Here is a 16,775-nt window from a genome sequence, read left to right as displayed (position 1 = left end):
ACAACCCAGGAATTGAGTCAAAATATTAGCCCTTTAACCCAGAAAATGGTTACTCTCTGAAAAAATAACCCATAATTTTAACCCAACACAAATAACCCAGAAAATGAGTTAAAGAAATAACCCAGGAGTTTTTAGAGTGCACAAAGCACACACACCCATCTTCGTTAATATAATTTTGACTGTTAAAGTTTTTTTGTTTAATTTGACACAATTAAAAATTTCACTACACCTGCTCAAAAGCATTTTTTTTAATTCATGATTAATATTGCATTGCATAATGTGTTCTTATACAAACTGACAACCACAGGTGAATCGCATTCATATATTTAAAGGTGCTAAAGAGGATCTTTTCGTCGACTGAGAAACCAAAGACTGTTAGTGGGTTTTTGAAATGAGCGCATGCGTACACTGTAAAAAATGGCTGTAAATTTACAGCCAATTTCCAACAGTAAAATACCGTAATTTCAATAAACAGTTAAATCCTGTAAATTTACAGCTAATGGTTGGTAAATTAATTACTTGCAGTAAATTTACAGCACTTAACAGTAAAAAGGTTTGTTCCTGAGAAAAACGGTCTAATACTGTAAAAAACAGCACATGGGGGCGGAGCATCTTCAACGAGCCTCATTCAAACTCCTGCAGAAAGCGCTGCGGTCAACCGACGAAATCTCTTCGTCTGCGTGTGCCAAAGAAGGAAACTGTTCAAGGTAAGATTATTTCTTTGTTGTTCTTTTATGTTGCACTCAACTTGTAAAATCGCCTTTTTTGTGGCTCTTGAGATATTTTTGGCTGTTAGCGCGAATCGCGTGTTACTGAAAGACAGACCATAGACTGTAAAAGAGACAGATAGACAGTTATCAACGGTGAGGCATTTCAGTAGTTAGTGTTCTCCAAACTCCGATTTTAACGTTAGGTTTTGGAATAACTGACGACGTGCTGCTGAATTATTAGAAAAACAATGCATAGGCCTATCCGAGATTGTAACCACGACTCGAAGCGGCCCGTCGTCAGGTATTCCTCCTCGGTCATCACACCACAAGATATTGTTCAGATGTTGTATTTCAAGACATTTTTCAGGTTTTTGTTCTTAAAACAATATTGTATGTAAATGTATTTATTACACATCCGTTGCTAATTCAGATCATCATTTTAGAACTTACGTTATTACATCACATTTGAGAAATGTCACAGTGCTTTTTAATTGCAAAATTATTTTATTGATAAAGTTTCAGTGTATGTTTAAGTCTATGTGCGTGCGTTTGTATGTGATAAAGAGCGGGAGAATGAGAGTATGGGTTAGACAATAAAACATGGAAAAGGTTTTTCATTTTTATCCTCTTGTTTGTTATATTTATTTGCTTGATCAATTTCTTTGTGGGGTTTGGTTCTTTTGCAGTTTTTAGGCTCTAAGGACCTTTGAGATAACTGAAATCGTTTGGCGAAGTGATATGGAACTGTAATGCGGTCAAATAAATCCTCAAGATGCCTGGAACTACTGCCTTGAACAGCTGTAGTATAAACAGGTAATATTGCAAAAGTGGTTTGATTTTCTTTTATAGGAGCCTTTAAATTGATTCACATGTATTCCTAGTAAAATCAGAGTTATGTACTTTTGCAAACTTTATGCACACATGTAACACATGCAGTGCTATCTGTGCATTTATGAGGCACATGCAAATTCACATGCATGTTTCCAGTAGCATATGCAGAATACACCCATAGCTTTCAGACACACACTCAATCAATCAATCAATCAATCAATCAATCAATCAATCAATCAATCAATAAGTATTCACTCTTCTGTGGCTACCTGGAAAACAGACATTCACACAATCTTTTGCACACCCCTGCTTTTGTTAAGATGATATTTTGTCTTGTTTTTTTTTTTCTAATTTAAAAAACACCCTCTTTTATGTAGTTTACAAGTTTCTAATTATGTTAAAAAAACATTCAACTAAACAGTTCAGTTTCTGTTCAGTTTCTGTTTCTGTTTCTGTGTGTAGTGTTAATAATAACTGTCTTTTCCATGTGCAATATATATAGTCACTAACATTTTCTTAATATGTTTTCTTCTCAGACCTGGACGTGTTGACCAGTTTCATCAGACCTCTTTCCAGATCTATCCAAAGTTGGTGTAATGTAATCTTTTCTAAAGGTTAAAGGATTAGTTCACTTTCAAATAAATTATTCCTAATAATTTACTCACCCCCATGTCATCCAAGATGTTCATGTCTTTCTTTCTTCAGTCGAAAAGAAATTAAGGTTTTTGATGAAAACATTCCAGGATTATTCTCCTTGTAGTGGACTTCACTGGTCTTCAAACGGTTGAAGGTCAAAATTACAGTTTCAGTGCAGCTTCAAAGGGCTTTAAGTGATCCCAGACGAGGAATAAGGGCCCAGGTGAAAAAGAATTCTATTAAAAATATACTTTAATAAAGTGTACTAAGTATATTTTCTACATTTTGTACTATTTTCGTCAAATCCAAGTATAGTTAAGTGTATTCAATTATGTATTAACTTCAACTTAACATCTATTTAACTACACTCCTAGTGTAAATAGTATACTAAAATGGAACAACTTTTTTAAAACTTCAAGTGCACTAAAATACACTAATGAAAATCAAGATTCATGAGCAATTAAGCACACTTACAGTACAATTGCACTGTATTGCCATTCTAATGGAAATACACTTAAAAAGGCATTGAAGTGCAAATTATAGTTGTGTTTAAGTACATTTTGTGCATACTGCTATCATACTTATAATTACTATAAACTATTAATTTAGTATGCCTCTGTAACATTTCAAGTGATCTACAAATGCACTTCCTAACTATATTTAGTGCTTTTAAAGTGTCCCACTATGACAATAATAATGTTTTTGAAGTGAAGTTCAATTACAACCTAAACATCATAGACACGTACTTTCAGTGCAATGTTATTATAGTGTAAGGTAGAAACAAATTGAAAGTACATTTCATTTGTAATTTTATCCCCATTTTGTTATACTTAAGCATGAATGTTGTTATTACACTACAAGTGTATTACATTACAATTCAGTTCAAGTACATTAAATCAACAGATTACAAATTGCATTTCAGAAAAGGATCTTTATTATTAACACAAAAGTAACACACAAAAGCAGATATTGGCAAAAGAAGGAACCTTGAACAGTCGACTTTCTCTGAAATGCCGGGAACAGAACAATGGCAAACAACTTACTACACATGCATATCTACAGGTGCTGGTCATATAATTGGAAAATCGTTAAAAAGTTCATTTTTTCATTGTAAATTATTTTAAAAAATGAAACTTTAATTTATACTAGATTCCCTACATGTAAAGTAAAACATTTCAAAAGGTTTTTTTTTTTTTTTAATTTGTTGATCAGAGCGTACAGCTCATGAAAGTCCAAAATCCAGTATCTCAAAATATTAGAATATTTACTTTTGAGTTTCATTAAATGACCATCCCTACAGTATAAATGCCGGGTATCTCTTTTTCTTTGAAACCACACTAATGGGAAGACTGCTTACTTGGCAATGGTCCAGGAGACAATCATTGACACCCTCCACAAAGAGAGTAAGTCACAGAAGGCCATTACTGAATGTGGTGGCTGTTTACAGAGTGATGTATCAAAGCATATTAAATGCAAAGTTGACTAGAAAGAAGAAATTGGGTAGGCAAAGGTGCACAAGCAACAGGGATGACCACAAGCTTGAGAATACTGTCAAGTAAAGCCGATTCAGTCACTTGGGAGAGCTTCACAATGAGTCAAATGAAGCCGGAGTCAGCGCATCAAGAGTCACCACACTCAGACATCTTCAGGAAAAGGACTACCAAGCCACTTCTGAAACAGAAACAACGTCAGAAGCTTCTTACCTAGGCTAAGGAGAAAAAGAACTGGACAGTGAACAGTGGTCGAAAGTCCTCTTTTCAGATAAAAGTAAATTTTGCATTTCATGTTGAAATCATGGTCCCAGAGTCTGAAGGAAGACTGGAGAGGCACAGAATCCAAGCTGCTTGAAGTCTAGTGGGAATTTTCTGAAGTTAGTAATGATTTGGGGGGCCGTGACATCTGCTGGTGTTGGTCCATTGTGTTTTATCAAGTGCAAAGTCAATGCAGCCATCTTCCAGGAGATTTTGGAGCACTTTATGCTTCCATCTGCTGACAAGCTTTATGGAGATGCTGATTTCCTTTTCCAGCAGGACTTTAGCACCTGCCTACAGTGCAAAAACCACTTCCAAGTGGTTTGCTGACCATGATATTCTTGTGTTTTATTGGCCAGCCAACATGCCTCAACCTGAATCTATGGGATATTTTCAAGAGAAAGATGAGAAACAGTCGATCCGACAATATACAGGTGATCTGAAGGCTCAATAGTGCCTCAGCAGTGCCACAGGCTGATCACTTCCATGCCACACTTCACTGATGCTGTAATTTGTGCTAGGAGCAAGTCATTTGCTGTAATATGTGCTGCCGACCAAGTATTGAGTGTACAAATGAACATACTTTAAAGAACTTGAACTTTTCTGTTTTGAAAATCCATTTTTTGATTGATCTTAGAAAATATTCTAATATTTTGAGATACAGGATTTTGGACTTTCATGACTTTCAAACTTTTGAAATGTTTTACTTTACATGTAGGGAATCTAGAATATATGAAAGTTTCATTTTTAAAAATAATTTAGAATAAAAAAAATGAACTTTTTCACGATATTCTAGTTATATGACCAGCACCTGTAGCTCTGACTTGAGTTACTAGAGGCCTTTTAGCTCTCATTGTTGCACTTCCTCCGTAGAAGGGCCCGGATCTCTGCCACCTCGGTGTTGGGGAATCGCTCCCTCACTGCATCTGTGAAAACAAGAAAGAGACATGGGGATGAATTAAAACAGGATAGACAATGTACAACATTGAAATACAATCATTGATTATAATGGATTTGTCAATCAATCATGACAATGGATTTGGATTCATAACTATGACATTACTGTACCTAAAATTGCGTTGTTTTTTTCTGGCTCAAGCTGCTCCTTCAGCTCGCCTTTTTTTCCTTTCCCTGTGAGGGTTGCCTATAAACGCAATATGTCACTTGTGGTCACAGTATTGGTACCTGCGCCAATTTGCCAGAGGCCTTGTAGTTATATCCGTACCAGGGCTGGGATGAACAAAGTTTCACGTGGAGCATTCTGAGATATTTTTTTTTTGCTGAATTACCGCGGAGTGTAAGTTATGCTAAAAAATAAACTGCCGGGATAATCACACAGCGCTTGCCGTAGGCTACACGTCCAATAATGACATGTCCGATTCGCGAACTAATGACTCATTTGAACTGATTCACTTAAATGAATGGTTAAAACAACTGATCTGTCCAACACTGAACTCATGAGACGTCTGAATCGGTGTATAACAAATTGGTACACTTTACAATAATGTTCCATTTATTAAATTCTAGTTACCTACATTAGTATTTTGTGAGTGAGTGGCAGAGTGTATTACTACTATACGTTGTTGTTATTTTTATGTGAATGAAGAATTAAAAGATGCACTTTTTTCAGTAAGCTATGCGTTTTCAACAAATGTTAAATTCTGTTGGTTCAGGAAGGACACCATGACAGGCTGCTGGCTCCCATTGTCGCTGTTAATTTTATTTATTTTTTGTTGGAAAAGCACTCTCTGTGTTAGCTTAAAGCCCTCAAGTTTACATTGGTTACTGTATTCTTTCAATTGCTCTAAAGTATTTTGGGTGACTTTTTTTTTTTTAATTGAATGCTAGACATCAATTTGTTGTTATTTTCATCTGAAAGAAGAATTACAAGATGCACTTTTTTTTTTAGTAAGCTAGGCCTATGTGTTTAAGGCTTCAAGGTTTTATCGAACGCTACCTCTGACTAAGAATGCATTACTTTGCACTTGTATAGTCTTTTATTTTGGACTTTTTATAAATTGGTATTAGTCAATTAATGGGGAGATTATCGATAATCGAATCAAAACAAAATAGAATCGGACTGAAAAAAAACAAAAACAAAAAAAAGAGTCCTTAGATTAATCGATGCACCGAAAAATAATCGCTAAATTAATCGTAAAAAAAAAAAAAAAAATGATCGTTTATCCCAGCCCTAATCCGTACCAACCCACTGTCACTTTTACCATATTGCTTAATCTGTGAAATTGAAACAAGAAGTATTATCAATGACGGCAAAAATGGCAGAGTTAAGTGGATTTTCAAATTTGTAATCTGGGAAGTCAGGTCTGTATTCCAAGACATAACGTGAACATGCATGTTCTTCAAATTAAAGGGTTAGTTCACCCAAATAGCAAAATTATGTCATTAATAACTTACCCTCATGTTGTTCCAAACCCGTAAGACCTCCGTTTATCTTTGGAACAAAGTTTAAGATATTTTAGATTTAGTCCAAGAGCTCTCTGTGTGTCCAGAAAGGTAAGAAAAACATCATCAAAGTAGTCCATGTGACATCAGAGGGTCAGTTAGAATTTTTTGAAGCATCGAAAATACATTTTGGTCCAAAAATAGCAAAAACTACGACTTTATTCAGCATTATCTTCTTTTCCGTGTCTGTTGTGAGAGAGAGTTCAAAACAAAGCAGTTTGTGATATCCGGTTCGCGAACGAATCATTCGATGTAACCGGATCTTTTTGAACCAGTTCACCAAATCGAACTGAATCGTTTTAAACGGTTCGCGTCTCCAATACGCATTAATCCACAAATGACTTAAGCTGTTAACTTTTTTAATGTGGCTGACACTCCCTCTGAGTTCAAACAAACCAATATCCCCGAGTAATTCATGTACTCAAACAGTACACTGACTGAACTGCTGTGAAGAGAGAACTGATGAACACCGAGCCGAGCCAGATAACGAACAACAGACTGACTCTAAGATTACACTACAGATGAAGTGAAATCAGTGTACACTTTAATAAATTATACTTTGTATTACAAATAAGCGTACTTACTAAAAGTACACTAAATTACCACTATACATTTTTGTATTTTAACATATTTTATGAGAGTACTCTGATATGCCACTAAAAATACACTTATTTTAGAGTGTACTGTATAAAGTGTACAGAAGTCACACTTCTAATGAAGTGAGAACATAGTACACTTTAAAAAAAAGTATACTAACAATTAATTTCCAAAAAATATATACTTCCCATAAGTACACTGAATTGCCACTCTAAGTATGTCAAATTTAATACACTTAAAAAAATAAACTTCAATACAATTTAAAATACATTAACAACAAAGTACACTTTCAAAAAGTACATTTAAAAAATAATTTGATTACTGATAAATTAGTATACTTACTGTTTGGACTATTAAGTTGAACTTAATTACATCTTTTTTGAAGTATACTTTTAAAAAGTACAAATCAAATACTCTTTAAATAAAGTACAACAAGTAGAAGTATACTTGTTTTATAATTCATGTACTTCATTCATATTTCAAATACACTAAAGTATACTACTTTTTTACCTGGGGGTCTTATCTAGAGAAACAATCGTCATTTTCTAAAAAAAAATACAACTGCTTTATAAACACAAATGATCGCCTTCCAAGTGGTTCCGCCAAAACCGCACTTTCGTATTCTTCAAAAAGCTTACGCTGTATGTCCTACGCATTCCCTATTCTACTTATGGCCGCGTTCGTTCCGTAAGTTAAATAAGGAAGGCGTAGGACATACAGTGTAAGCTTGAAGAATACGAAAGTGTGCTTTGGGTGGAACCACTTGGAAGGCGATCAATTGTGTTTATAAAGCACATACATTTGCATTTTTCGAAAATGACATATCGTTATGTTAGATAAGACCCTTATTCCTCATCTGGTATTATTTAAAGCTCTTTGAAGCTGCACTGAAACTGTAATTTTGACCTTCAGCCATTTGGAGGCCATTGAAGTCCACTATAAGGAGAATAATCCTGGAATGTTTTCATCAAAAACCTTCATTTTTTTTGACTGAAGAAAGAAGGACATGGACATCTTGGATGACATGGGGGCGAGTAAATTATCAGGAAAATTTTACTTGAAAATGAACTAATCCTTTAACTTAAAGTTTCTCTCATCAGACTGTACAATTTACACTTTTCTCTTTGACATTGTTTTTCATTGTTTTATTGCAGTTTGGTTTCAAAAATAAATATTTTCATTATTTACTTACCCTGATGCCATCCAATGGTGTATATGACTTTCTTTATAAGAACACAAAAGCATATTTTTAATCTGGAGGAAATTTAAGCTTTGTAGGATGCATACAATGCAAGAAAATGGCTTCCACCATTGTGATTAAAGAAACAAATCAATAACTAAAACATTCTCAACTTTAAACTAGTGCTTCTCACCAGGGCTCTGATACTGATTCTAAGAATGTTTGTGTTCTGCTGAAGAAAGGCAATTGTGGGATAAAATGAAACATTTAAAAAACATTTTTTTAACAAATTCAAAAATATTTGTGTTGGTTAAAGCAAGTGCTATTTTCCCTTTTCTTAAAGGGTTAGTTCCCCCCAAAATAAAATTTCTGTCATTAATTACACATCCTCATGTCGTTCCACACCCGTAAGACCTTTGTTTATCTTTGGAACACAAATTATAATCTTTTTAATGATATAATGCTGTCAGATTTCCATCCATTGACTGCCTTTGTAACTACCACTTTGACGCTTCAAAAACTTTATAAAGAGATTGGAAAACTAATCCTTATGAGCATACTAATCACTTGTTATGATGAAAAGAATTAATTTAGGCTTTTACTTGCACGTAAACATTGATCAGAGAACATATAAGCAGAAGCTCAACCTAACCTGCTTTGAGAATAAACCTCATTGGTTAATCAGCACGTTTGAGCTTCCGGAAGAGGTTTGTTCTTGTGCATTATTCAAGTTATGTTGAGCTTCTGCTTATGTTTGCTGATCAATGTTTACATGCGAGTAAAAACCTAAATTAAATCTTTTCATCATAACAAGCAATCAAGTCTCTTCAGAAAATTTGGTCTAAACCGCTCGATTCATATGGAGTAGTTGTCCTATCTCTTTATGAAGGTTTTGAAGCATCAAAGTGGTAGATAAAAAGGCAGTCAATGGATGGAAATCTGACAGCTTCTGTAATCAAAAAGATCTTAATTTGTGTTCGGAAGATGAACGAAAGCCTTGCGGGTTTGGAACAACATGAGGGTGAGTACTTAATGACAGAATTTTAATTTTGGGGTGAACTAACCCTTTAACTTATTGTTTGTATTTATGTTGATAATCAGTTTGGGTCAGTTTCAGTCAATTTGTCAATGCCTATTTTTTGCATGTTTTAATAAATAGCAAATGATGCACCATAATCTATTTCTTCTATATTTATTTTATCTCCATCTATTGAAAAATAGTTTGACATTGCATTATATACTAGATATACTAGAGATGTGTTAATTATGTATTATGTATTGTTTTAATTTTTCTGTATTGTAGAATTATAGCTGTAACCATTGCTGCAAGTACAATGTAAAACAGTGTTGAAACCGTAAAATTACGGTAAATGGCTGGAACCACAGCTGCCAGTATTTTACTGTGAAATTACAGCACAGCTGTAAAATGGAAAAACGGTATTGAAATCGTAAAATGGAAAAACGGTATTATAACCGTAAAATGGAAAAACAGTGTTAAAACCGTAAATCGGAAAAACAGTGTTGAACCGTAAAATGGAAAAACGGTGTTGAAACCGTAAAATGGAAAAACGGCATTAAAACCATAAAATTACGGTAAAGTGCTGGAACCACAGCTGCCAGTATTTTACCGTAAATTTACGGGTAAATTTTTTACAGTGTAAGAACAGCCCCCCTCCTTCACAGCTCATTTCAAAGGAACGCCTCCCAAAACTCGTGCACGAGTATTGGAACACGAGTGTTTACCACCGGCATTCACTGTGTTGTGTTTGTGGATTCATTATGTAGGACTCACCGCAGATAACTTATAATCTGCAGTTGTTACTCCTGTCTCCTGACAAAAACATTGCATGCGGCGTCTGTAGAGTGTGGAAAGTTACTGGAGCGCGCAGCCACGCTCGTCTCTCACAAGGAACGTCATGGCAGTGATTGACAAGCCAGAGGGTCAATCCGCGCACGTCTCTCACAAGGAACGTCACAGCACTGATTGACAAGCCAGAGGGCCTGATGTTTTTAAGGCCCTACCTCATGTACAGATGTTGTATATTAATATTATTCCTTTCAGTGCACCTAATAAATAGTCTTTTATCACTTAGTAAAGACAGTTTCAAGTAATATTACAAAAATGTATAAAACAAAACATCCTCTTTAGCACCTTTAATATGGACTAAAAAAATTTGTTTGCAATTTCAAGTAGGCTATATTTACATACAACTAACCTGACAGGCAAGTCTTTTAGACAGGTTTTGTAATGAAAACTAGTCTAAAATTAAGAAACCCTTAGAAAACAGTAAACATTGAGTTTACATGTGATTCATTTAAAATACTTAATTTATTATTCCAATATCCAAATATGATACTAAATCCCACAGAAAAAATATGGTTTCTATTTGTAACATGCTGTCTTTGAATTATAAACAAGACAAACATTCGCTGAATAAAGGTTAGCCAATACAAACATATTTATATAAAACAGTTGACAATGAATAGAAAAGACCAATAAGAGCAAAACATAAAAAAGTTAGTCTGTGTTAACTAAAGCGTCCGTCATTTACCGAATCTTAAAAACATGGGTAGATAATTAAAAATGTTTCCTGACAAAAAATAACACAAGCTAAAACAAATTTTAAACCAAGTACAGCAATTTTCATTTTACGATGAGTTCCTCTCTGTACTCGCGCGCGATTGTGTATGAGAGAGAGCTCGCGCAGCTCTGAGGTACTTTTAAATGCATAACTAATGTGCTAGTTTTCATACAAAATAAGTAGGCTATGTAACATAATTAGGTACTTTAGTTAGTATTGACACAATAACCCAACACATGTAGGCTATACGTTTCTCAACACTGAGAATAAAACGCCTGTTTCTCCAGACTCGCGCTTGTCAGTCAGTCACACATCACAACATTTTCATAATCACTAAGCCATATAGCGATTTCCATTTTATTTAGATTTGTTGTTCAACATTTCTTGAGCATTTTATACCCGTTTACCTTAAGGAGTCAGAAGTCCCTTGAGATTTCCGTCAGACGGCGGGAGTGGAAGGAGGGATCGAGCGGGATTTTGTGTTGCAGTCTCTTTTTATTGATAGGTCGTACGCATTTGTCAATCATCCCCTCTTGCTATTTGGGCAAATGAACCCAGCGCTATGATTGGTCGAACTCTTTCTTTTGCTGGATTTGAGTACTACGCGTGCACAGAGGAGTCACCGGGTTTTTGCGTAGTATATAGTGACAAATCGTACCAGCGTACTTTGAGGTCAAAATGCGTACCCGCTATGCAAAATGCGTACATGTTGCGGTCCATACGCATTTTATAAAGTATGGAATTTGATTTGAGTAATTTCCAGGTCTGGATGGAAAGAAAACAAAAAAAAAACAAAAAACAAACCTATAAATAAATAATTAAATAATATCATACAAGCAGTGTGTTCATGGTAAATTTTAGTGATCCTTTAGTGATTGTTGAACACAGTTGAATAAATTCAAGGTGCACATTTTTCAAACCAGCAACCGTTAAAAGAAGAAACGATCATCTAAATCAGATTGTACTTTGCTGTTTGATCATTCAACATCAAACAAGGACAGTACAAACATTAGCTACTAGAATTTTAGGCTTCTGAGAAAAGAAGAATACGTACAATGTTTAATAATCGATCTCTCAGCCCTGCACAGTTTTGCTGAGCTCAGGTTTCCAATCACCCTGGATAAAACGATGTGTCCAGCTACATCCATTAAATTTCTGGGCTTTAACTTGAATACAGTTCATTTCCAGGCCTCGCGGCATAAGGAATCAATAGGATATTTCTGTTCGCTTCCACCTTCCTAAACAGTCCAAACTGTTCTAAACAGGAATTGCTATCTTCGCTCAGCTACTTCATGATGAGAGTAATCCCGCAAGGCCACTCTTTCATTGCACATCTCCTCACTCTTTTTTTTTTTTTTTTTTTGAAGATTTTTTTTATTAAGTTTTAACATTTACAGCACATTCATCACCCCACCCCTTGACGGCATATATATATATATATATATATATATATATATATATATATATAATAAAAAACATGCAATCCAGAGTTCAAAACTGACATTACAGGAAGTAAGTATGTTTGTTTAGTCCATAAATGATCGTTTAAAAAGAAAGGCTTGACAACAAGGAAACGTATGGCTAATAAACATGATGAATATGTCGTTTGTTTCAAACAACTGTTGTGAGAAAATTCCAGAACAACAGCGGGGGCTGGGGAGAAGGGGCGTGAACCCAGAACATGGCTAATAAACATGATGAATATGGCACTAAGCTCACAAAAGGGGTATACCCTCATCAAAAATAAATAAATAAAAACTAACTAAATAAGTACATCCTGTAAGAATATTAGACAAAAAAAAAAAAAACATAACTGAGGAGCTACACCCATTAGTTTTAGCAGAAATAGAAAAGACATATGCATAAATATGTACATTACATAAATAATAAAAATAATAATAATAATTGAAATAAAAGGGAGGGGGGTACGAAAATAAGAGGAGGTTCAGGCATGTCACTCCATCTTTGAGGAGGAGGAGAGTTGTTCAAAATATCTTATGAAGGGCGGCCAAATATCCTGAAACTTACGCTTCGAAACTCGAATCATATATTTAATCTTTTCCAACTGAATGTGAAACATTACTTCTTTTATCCAGCTGCTATTGGTTGGAGGGTCTGCCCTTTTCCACTGAAATAATATTAAACGCCTCACTAGTAGTGTAGTGAAAGCAATAACAGAACAGATATCATTCCTGAGTTCTATACCCTCAGGCACCACACCAAAAATACCAATCATAGAATCAGTATCAATCAGGATATCATATATATGTTTATATGACTCAAAAATCTCTCTCCAAAACTCCTCCAACTTTGGACACACCCAGAACATATGAGCGGTTGTAGCGGGCGATTGTGAACACCTATTGCAGGCAGGGCTGACATTTGGATAAATCTTGGCTAGTTTGGAGTTAGTGAAATGGAGCCTATAAAGAACATTAAATTGAATTAATCCATGCCTTGCACAAGGAGAGGAGGAGTGCACCTGATTTAAAGAATTTTGCCATTCTTCATCTGTGAATTCTCTACCCAAATCACTTTGCCAGGCTTTACGAATATCATCCAGGCTCTGTGGATTTATAGAAATTATCAAAGAGTATATGTTTGAAATGAGTTCTCTGTTATGTGGGTTCAAATCAAGCACAGATTCAATAGGTGAAATAGGGGGAATTTCAGGAAAGGAGACAAAGACCTTCTTGATGAAACTCCTAATCTGCAAGAATCTGAAAAAGTGATAACTAGGTAAAGAAAAATGATGTCTAAGATCTTCAAAAGAGCAAAAAGTATTATTAAAATATAAATCTTTTGGGCATCTAATCCCCTTCTCCTCCCAAACACAAAAGGCAGAGTCTACATAAGATGGTGGGAATAAACAATTAGATGCAATAGGTCCTAAAATGGAAGCTAACTGTAAACCAAAATGTTTTCTGAATTGGGCCCAAATTTTAAGAGTGTGAATTAGTGCAGGATTAGGGGAGTAGATGTAATTTCTCCCCACCAGGGGGAGTGAGGAGCAAATTAAGGAGCTAAGTTTGAATTTTGTACACGATTGTTCCCCCTGCACCCACAAAGGGGTATTTTGAGGATCTACACTAGAAAACCAATAGATTATCTTCTGAATGTTACTTGCCCAATAGTAAAATAAAAAGTTGGGTAATGCCATCCCTCCATGACATTTTAATCTCTGTAAAAAAAAAAAAAATTCCTAATGCGAGGGGTCTTATTCGCCCACAAAAAGGAAGTAATTAGACTATCCAGCTTAGTAAAAAAATTCTTTCTAACAAAAATAGGTATATTTGAAAATAAATACAAAAACTGTGGCAGAACAAGCATGTTAATTAGGTTCATATGACCTGCTTAAGATAGGTCAGAGAGGACCATTTCACAAAGGCTTTTTTACATCAATCCAGAAGTGGGCAAAAATTGGCCTTGAACAATTTGTTAAATGATCTGGTAACTTGTATTCCCAAGTATTTGAAATCCTCATGTACTACTCTGAAGGGAATAAAGGAGTAGTCTCTACAAGTCGAAGAGATCGGAAAATACTCGCTTTTACTCATATTAAGTTTATAGCTAGAGAAATTGCTAAATTCCTGTAATAATGAGATCATTTGTGGTATTGAGGAGGCTGGGCTCGACACATATACCGCATATAATGAACTTTTATGCGCTGTACCATGCCGCATAATACCTTTAAAGTTAGAAGATTGACGAAGCGCAGCAGCCAAAGGTTCAATTGATATAGTGAATAACAAGGGGGATAGAGGACATCCCTGCCTAGTGCCTCGGTGTAAAGAGAAAAACTCAGAGTAAACATTGTATGTGCACACTGAGGCTACCGGAAAAACATATAATAATCTAATCCATGAGATTAAGTCTGCAGGAAAGCCAAACTGTCTAAGAGAGTAAAAAAGATATTCCCACTCAACTCTATCGAGCGCCTTTTCTGCGTCAAGAGAGATTACTGCTTCATTTTCACCTAGGCAAGACTTTGTATATATTACATTATATAGGCGTCATAAATTGTTGAAAGGGATGTGGCATCGAATAAATCCTATTTGATCATTTGAAATTATAGTAGAAAGAATGGGTTCTAGGCGCAACGCAAGGATTTTAGATAAAATTTTGAAATCTACATTCAAGAGCGAAATTGGTTTCAATAGTCTCTTTTCTTCACGCGAAGTTGACAGCAAATTATATTCGGACAGGAGACTTATTCTTTCTTTGTATAAACGGGGGCAAGGAGAGATAGCATACTGTTCATCCAGCTTGTTGATAGCTTCTGAAATATCCCTGAGTTTAGAGAGTTCTTGCCTTTTAGCATAAGAGGAGAAAGAAATTATTTTACCCCGAAGGTATGCTTTTAATGCCTCCCATAATATAGATCTTGATATATCATGGGTATCATTAAGCTACAAATAAACGTTATCTCTTTGCTTAAGTAAGCAATGAATTCTTTGTCTGCCAAAAGCAAAGGATTTAGTCTCCAGGGCTTAAAATAAGAATACTTGGTTGGTAAGCTAAGCACAAATGAGGAAGGGGAATGATCAGATATAACAATGCTATGATACATACTGGATGAGACCAAAGGCAAAAGATTATTATCGACTAAAAAAAAATCAATGCGGCTATAAGAGTGATGAACAGGAGAAAAAAAGGAAAAAGTTTTGGATGAGGGAAAAAGAACTCTCCAGGGATCTAATAGTCCATATTGACCACAGAAATTCTTAATATATATTGCAGCCTTAGAGGGCTGTATAATTTTAGAAGAGGATCTATCCATGGGTATCCAGAACACCTATAATTAACGCATAATCATCGACTGGAGGAATAGATGTGAAGACTTTACGGAAAAAGTTAACGTCATCAAAATTTGGGGCATAAATGTTAACAAAAATAACTTTGTCGAGCAGGCGACCTGCAACAATAACATAGTGACCAGATGAGTCGCTAATGACCTTTTCGCTAGTGAAAGAAATGTTGTTCCTAATAAGAATAGCCATACCTCTGCCTTTAGCATTAAAGCTTGAATGAAATACCTGTCCTCCCCAACTCCGCCTTAGTTTAATTACATCCGAGTTCAAAATATGAGTTTCTTGTAGGAAAATGATGTCAGCATTTAATTGCCTTAAGTGAGAAAGAATTTTACCTCTTTTAATGACATTGTTCATGCCTTTCACATTCCAAGTTATAATGTTTACATCACATTTATTCAGTGTCTAAACATTATCAAAAAGTAATTTTAAATGAATAACAAAAAGATACTGAATTTGTCAAAAACCACATAAACATACTGATTCTGAACAATATATAGAGAACTAAAAAGAAAAACGCTGTACAATCTCCACCATCCACCACCCACCCTTGTCACAATGACAACCTCAAACAAACAACTGCTGGTATAACGTTACCATAACTTACCAGCTCAAGTTTCTGCTCCAGTAGAATTAAACTGCGCCTATCTTTAGCGAAGCGGCGCGTCAAGCCGCTTCTGGGGCGCTTCTCAAACGCACCGCGACGCGGCTTGTGTAAACGCGAGCATTGACTGGCCGCATATCAGCTCCGGTAGCCGCGTCGCAGCCATAATGCACCGCACATGTGTGCAGTGTAAACGAGGCTTTAGACGTGCAGGGAAAAGCAATCGGAATTCAATACCCATTCCTCTGAGTTGAGCTTTGACCTGGTTAAAAGCCGCTCTCCTCTTTGCAACCTTGGCGCTGACATGGTAAAAGTGTATACGCAATCCTTTGTACAACACCTGTCCCTTTTCCCGTGCCAGGCAGAGAATCAATTCCCTCATCTGATAGTGATGAATTCGCACGATGAATGGTCTAGGGGCTTGATTTGGCTTCGGCGGGGGTGCTGAGGAATGGTGAGCCCCGTCCACTTCCGGCTTTCTGGTAAAACTTTGCTCACCGAATACCTTGAGTAACAGTGCTTTAATAAATGCAGAAGGATGATGATTCCCTTCTGTGCCTTCGGGGATACCGATCACACAAACGTTATTCCTCCTGGATCGATTCTCCAA

General features: G+C 35.6%; 1 protein-coding gene and 1 long non-coding RNA gene across 3 annotated transcripts in view; one reads left to right on the top strand and one right to left on the bottom strand.

Annotated features, from left to right (window-relative positions):
- The window catches only part of LOC125268393 (zinc-binding protein A33-like), a 31,265-nt gene that overhangs the window by 12,017 nt on the left and 2,473 nt on the right, over window positions 1-16,775 (top strand). The gene's annotated exons all lie outside the window — the stretch shown is intronic.
- LOC125268394 lies at window positions 4,653-11,195 on the bottom strand. 2 transcript variants are annotated; one of them, XR_007184874.1, is made up of 4 exons: window positions 11,158-11,195; window positions 6,344-6,380; window positions 4,997-5,072; window positions 4,653-4,854 (listed from the first exon to the last, which is right to left on the bottom strand). It is a non-coding gene; the product is annotated as an uncharacterized LOC125268394 (long non-coding RNA). The 2 variants fall into 2 exon arrangements; XR_007184875.1 differs by lacking the exon at window positions 11,158-11,195 and having other exon boundaries at window positions 6,344-6,400.

The sequence above is a fragment of the Megalobrama amblycephala genome, linkage group LG5 (assembly GCF_018812025.1).
Source record: "Megalobrama amblycephala isolate DHTTF-2021 linkage group LG5, ASM1881202v1, whole genome shotgun sequence".
Taxonomy (NCBI): Eukaryota; Metazoa; Chordata; class Actinopteri; order Cypriniformes; family Xenocyprididae; genus Megalobrama; species Megalobrama amblycephala.
The sequence above is the reverse complement of the archived record's forward strand: the minus strand, read 5'-3'. Positions and strand labels throughout refer to the sequence as shown.